Source organism: Dipodomys spectabilis, unplaced genomic scaffold (assembly GCF_019054845.1).
Source record: "Dipodomys spectabilis isolate Male_0828 unplaced genomic scaffold, ASM1905484v1 ptg000136l, whole genome shotgun sequence".
NCBI classification, from domain to species: domain Eukaryota; kingdom Metazoa; phylum Chordata; class Mammalia; order Rodentia; family Heteromyidae; genus Dipodomys; species Dipodomys spectabilis.
The window spans coordinates 6758322-6764321 of record NW_024870813.1 but is presented as its reverse complement, the minus strand read 5'-3'; positions in this window follow the sequence as shown (position 1 = coordinate 6764321).

Below are 6000 nucleotides of genomic sequence, written 5' to 3'. Positions count from 1 at the left end.
CTGGGGCTGGAATGGAGTGGTTAAGGGCGTGGTGGGAGGCCTTGAATATTTTCTGTAACTGGACTATTGATGGTGGATGGGAGACCCAAGAAGGTGCCAAGGCAAACTGTTCTGACTTACTGTAAGTTCCTGTCCATTGAGAAGAAAAAACAGTTGTGGACATTCAATAGGCATATTTATTATCTATTTTCTTTTGATCTCCTGGCTCCAGTTAGCTTTGAAAGGGCAAGCGCAAAGTGATTCCATTTAGGATGTGACACCATCCCCTCTTATTCCTCTCTGTGATCCGTTGTTCCTAGGACTAGCTTTGTCCCAGGAGTTTAGGTGCTTGTTGCTGGGAGGATGTTTTGTTTTTGTTTTTGTTTTTTCTGTTGTCAGGGGACTTGAACTCAGAGCCTGGGCACTATCTCTGAGCTCTTATGTTCAAGGCTAGTGCTCTACCATCTTGAGCCACAGTGCCACTTCCAGCATTCTGCTGGTTAATTAGAGATAAGAGTCTCAGAGGGACTTTTCTGCTCTGGTTGACTTTGAACCACGATCCTCAGATCCAATGAGCCTTTGCCCTTTTTACTTCTAATTGAAGCAACAAGGAGAGCAACAGAAATAGTTTTAAGCAGGGCTTACCTGGAACTTGTTCAGAATTGACCAATAAACACTTGCAAAAGTTATTTATTCCTCCGTGGGTTTGACTAAATGCTGCAGAGAATAAAATCTGCAGTGACAAAACAGTAGACTTGATGAGCATTTTAAAACAATCTAGTTAATTTTTAACTGAATGTAGCAGGATACTACTTGAAACCTTTATTTTTAACTGAATGGCTCTGTATCCAAGACAGCTCATATCTTTGGGAAACATATATTAAAAACTTGATAAACTTAACAGTGCACAATTATATTTTCAGAGATGGACATAAAAAATGAGAAGGTGGTTTTACATCAGTGTATTAATCTTGACCTTATTTATTTATTTACTTATTTATTTATTGTTAGTCTTGGGGATTGAACTCTGGGCTTGGGCGCTGTCCTTGTGCTCTTCAGCAAGTGCTCTACCACTTGAGCCACAGTGCCACTTCCGGTTTTCAAGTGGTTTATTGGAGATAAGAGTCTCACGGACTTTCCTGCCCAGGCTGGCTTTGAATCGTGATTCTCAGATCTCAGCCTCTTGAGTAGCTAGGATCACAGGCATGAGCCACCAGTGCCTGGCTTGACCTTATTTAAATCATAGCCAACTTTATGACATAGCAACTTTACTAATTTACTCCCAAGTTCTATCTTATAAATTCAAGACATACTTGTACCATCTTTTACTTACCTGAACTGTCTGGGGTTTGTCTTAATTTTCTCCCTTTTTCCATTTTGGAACAAATATTTAAGACAATTTTTATTTTCTAAATCCTTTCTTACCCAGAAAAACCGTTTTTGCTTCCTCAATTCCTTTCTTTTTTACATTTTGTACCCAAATCTGATGAACTTTGTGGCTTGAGTTTAAAGCTGACTGTTTTTTTCTTTTTTTTTTCCTCCTTCCTTTGGCCTGTGGAACCAGTTATCAGAAAACCTTTAAAACAATTTTGGTAAAGAGACACATTGGCATACAAATTGACCTTTAAACACTTGTTAGAGGGGAGGGGTTTGCAAGAAAATCCATCATGTGACCAAGTTGGCAAAAAACAAACAACAACAAAAACAAGTCAGGGTAGTAACAAAACTTGATGGAGCTTTAAGTGAGCAAGCAGTCAAGTAGCAGACAAACAGACAAGCAGAAAGGCAAGACACACAGCAACAGTGAGAGAGAGTGCTCTCTATGAGAGACAGAGAGACAGACAGTTCTAAACAGAGAGAGAAAGAGAGAGAGAGAAAGAAAGAAAGAGAGAAGGAGAGAGAGGGGAGAGAGGGAGAGAGGAGACTGAATTCCTACAAGATAAGGAAAGTGACTAGAGGAGATGGCTAGGAAAGTTATGAGACAGGAGAGACAGGAATCAGACATAGAGAGTCAAGGACAAGGGAAGAAAGCCTGAATGCATAGAACCTCTGTCCATTTACCATTGTGTTAGCAGAAACTGTGGCAAAAGTAAGGTGTTTGGGCTTTACAGAGTCCTTTAGAGGGTGTCTGGTGATGGCGTAGAAGGGAGAAGTCCCTGAGGAAGTAGAAAGTAGATGGGAGTCACTCACCAGATGTAGACAATAGATGGTGTGGTGAATGCTTGGCCAGCCATTGTAAAGGTGAGAAATCTGGCTTGGAGCTCCTTGGGCAGTTCGGGTCTGTGGAGGGGTGGTCAGGATGCAAATTAGCCCTCAGAAAGAGAAGGGGAGGGAATCCAGCAACTCCTGGCACTAACCCCGCCCAGGTATGGGCACCACTGTGGAAGGTTAGGCCAAAAGGAGACTGCCATGCAATTGTTCAGGCTGGAAGGTTTATTAGAGGTATCCAAAGTACTGGCCCATGTGAGGTGTAGCTGTGTAGAGAACTTTTTCTTTTATATATATAGATCTAATAGACATTTCAACTTTCTTCCCAATCAGTCATATGATTTTGTAGAACAACACACACACACACACACACACACACAAAACCACAACAACATTACTATTTTAACTTCAGGATGTAAATTAGTTTTCTTTCTTTTTAAAGAGCATATTGCTAGGTAACCTAGCTTACCTCAAACTTATACCTTTCCTGTATTAGACTCCCAAGTGCTGGCATTACAGACATGTATCACCATGTCTAGATTTAGCATGCATCTTTCTTCTTCTTTTTTTGCCTTGTTTTTCATATAGAATCTCATTATTCCCACTCCCTCAGTCCAACTTCATATTGTAATCCTCCGATCTCTGCCTCCAGAGTATCTGGGATTACAGATGTGCACTACCACTTCCAGCTTGTTCCTTGATATACTTCTAACTTTCTGCTTGGACTGACCTTAAACCATGATCTTCCTCCCTCTGCCTCTCAAGTATTATAGGCACATGCCAGTATACCTGGCCTCTACTTACTCCTGTGAAAGTTGGAAAGATTTCAATCAAGTTTTCTATGTAAACCATAAGATTACATAGCATTATGCTTTCTTGTGCTGTGTCTAATCTTACACTTTTTGTATTGATTCGGTATCATGCATTTTATCATGGCTGTATTTACTATAATGGCACAACTTAACGATGTATTTCATATAATAAACTTTAATGTTTTTCCCTCTCTTTTTTCTTTGGGGTGCTGGTGTACTGAGGCTTAAAGACTCTCTACCATCTGAGCTACATATCTGCTTCCAGCATTTTTTTTTTTAGGTTCATTGGAGATAAGAGTCTCTCAGATTCGTCTGAACAGGCTGACTTGGAGCTGCAGTTCTCAGATCTCAGCCTCTTGAGTAGCTAGGATTACAGATATGAGCCCCTAGCACCTGCCTTAGATCCAGCTATCTTAATAATTTGCTCATAAGATAGCTTATGTCATAAAGTTCACAGTAACATAAGACTACGTAAAATATTGCTGAGTTTCTCCATGATCCTGTGAGGAATCCTCACAAGTAAGAAGCAGGCAGCTTTCAAATGAACCTTCTCTGCTGACCAGAAGTGGACAGTGGTTCTTTTTTTTTTTTTGGTTCTTAAAATGTTCATTTAATAAAGGAATATATCAATCAAAGGTTAACTAACATGCCTGGGGCACTGCATGGACAGTGGTTCTAACTGAAGGGGAGCCCTCACTCACTGCCAGATCCCTGGCCCCAGTGGCAGGAAGTGGGGCCCTACTAAGATCTGGGGAGAAAGGTGGGCTTAGTGGGGACACAGAATTAATTTTTTATGAGATAAATTTAAGGGTTTTGAGGTCTATTTCTATCTAGGAGATACCAACATTTGTAAATCTGGTATCGCTTTCATATTAAAACACAGGAAATGCAGTAGGATGATGGTAGCTCAGGTCTGTAATCTCAGTTACTCAGGAGATTGAGATCTGAGAATCAAGGCTGTGAAATTCTTGTTTTTGTTGTTGTTATTGGTCATGGGGCTTGAACTTGGGACCTGGGTGCTATCCTTGAGTTCTTTTGTTCAAGGCTAGGGCTCTTCCACTTTGAGCCACAATACCACTTCCAGTTTTCTAGTGATTAATTGGAGATAAGAGTCTTATGGACTTTCCTGTTCAGGCTGGCTTTGAACCATGATCCTCAGATCTCAGCTTCCCATGTAGCTAGGATTACAGGTATGAGCTACTAGCCCCTAGTGTGAAGCTCTTATCTACAATTAACCACAAAAAAAGTCAAAAGTGGACCTGTGGTTCAAGTGGAAGAATGCTAACCTTGAGAGAAAGCCCCATTACATCAAAAAGAGAAGAAATAGGAAGAGGAGGAGGAGGAGGGGAAGGAGAAGGGGGAGGAGGAGGGGAAGGAGGAGGAGGAGGAGGAGGGGGAGGAGGAGGAGGAGGAGGAGGGGGAGGAGGAGGAGGAGGGGGAGGTGGAGGAGGAGGAGGAGGAGGAGGAGAGGAAGAGAAGGAAGAAGAGGAGGAGAAGGAAGAAGAGGAGGAGATGGGGAGGAGAAGACAATCCAAGTAATACAAAGGAATGTAGGAAAGGAGAAGAAAGTAAGAAAGAGTATCACCATAGTTAGGCACATTTACTAATCAATTAAGGCCAGGTTTTCTTTGGTACATTTGCCCCTTATGTTGGCAGATCAGGTGAAGACCAGAGCTGGGGGGATTGTGGGGGTCTATGGGCAATGCTATGCACCAGACAGAATGGAACAATTATAATTTCTGACAACTGATAGGGCAATACCATTGTATTCTGTATGAATATCAGCCCCAAAGGCATATATGGGATTTCTTTGTTTTTCCATTAAATTAGGAGGTGTTGGGAACACAGGAATTAAGCTAGTTGCTGGTAACTCACACCTGTAATCCTAGCTACTCAAGAGGCTGAGATCTGAGAATCAAGGTTCAAACCCAGCCCTGGCAGGAGTCTGTGAGACTGTTATCTCCAATTAACTATCAGAAAACCGGAAGTGGTACTTGTAAAGCTTTAGGCGAGGGAAGAACATGCAGGAGGAGGAAAAGGTGAAGGAAGGAAAGTCTCATTGGGGTATGCTCCTGGGCGAACTCCCTGGTCAGAATCAGATTGGGACAGGTGGTGTATAATTTGGACAGGTGGTGTATAAGGAAGTAGCTTTTCTCCCTGCCTCTGCCTCCAGTGGCCAGTGAGTACTGTGACTCAAAGTAGTAGAGAACTGGCTGGAGCATTGACTCCCATCTTACACCCACAGGTCAAGCAAAACACCAGGTATGCACTCACTGCTTGTCCCCAGGCAGGTCACTCTGACCTGGGCTTAGCTGAAAGTCTCCCCAGGCAGGATATTCCACGCTGTACCTAACAGACAGTACCCGCCCTTTGCCCTCCTCCCCCTCCAACTTCAGCCTGATTTTTTCATTTTTACTTCTGTTTCCTTGTTAAGATCGCTGTAAGCCAGACCCCAAATCCAGTCCTTCACACAATCTCCATACTTGGGGGAAGGTCTGTGCCTCTCACTGGCAATAAACAGTCCTAGACTGTTGAAGATCAAGTGTGGTCTATTCCTTTTCTATTCTCATCTATTTTGCTGACAGTAGTCTTGAGCAAAACAGATCATGGACAGTGGCCTAGGCTCTGAGTTCAAGCCCCAGAACTGACAAACAAAAAAAAATAAACAAGAAAATACTCTAGAATTTTCTTATTTTCTTTCTTTCTCTCTCAAGGTACTATTGAGCACAGGGCCAGTCATAATGATTGGTCTTTATCTGTTGACCAGATCAATTTAAGAGAGATTCTAATGATACAGCTTTATTGAATGTGATCTCTCTTTTATGAGGCAGGGGCAATTATTTCCCCTTCTCTGACTCCAAGTCTGTGCCAGTTTGAGCAGCCATGAGCCTGGGTGATCATGTGGACATTTACAGATCTCTTGGAAGATTACCTGAAACCAGGCTCAAAGACCTTGTAAATGTCATAATTGCAACTGGAACATGGCAGTTAGAACATTAAC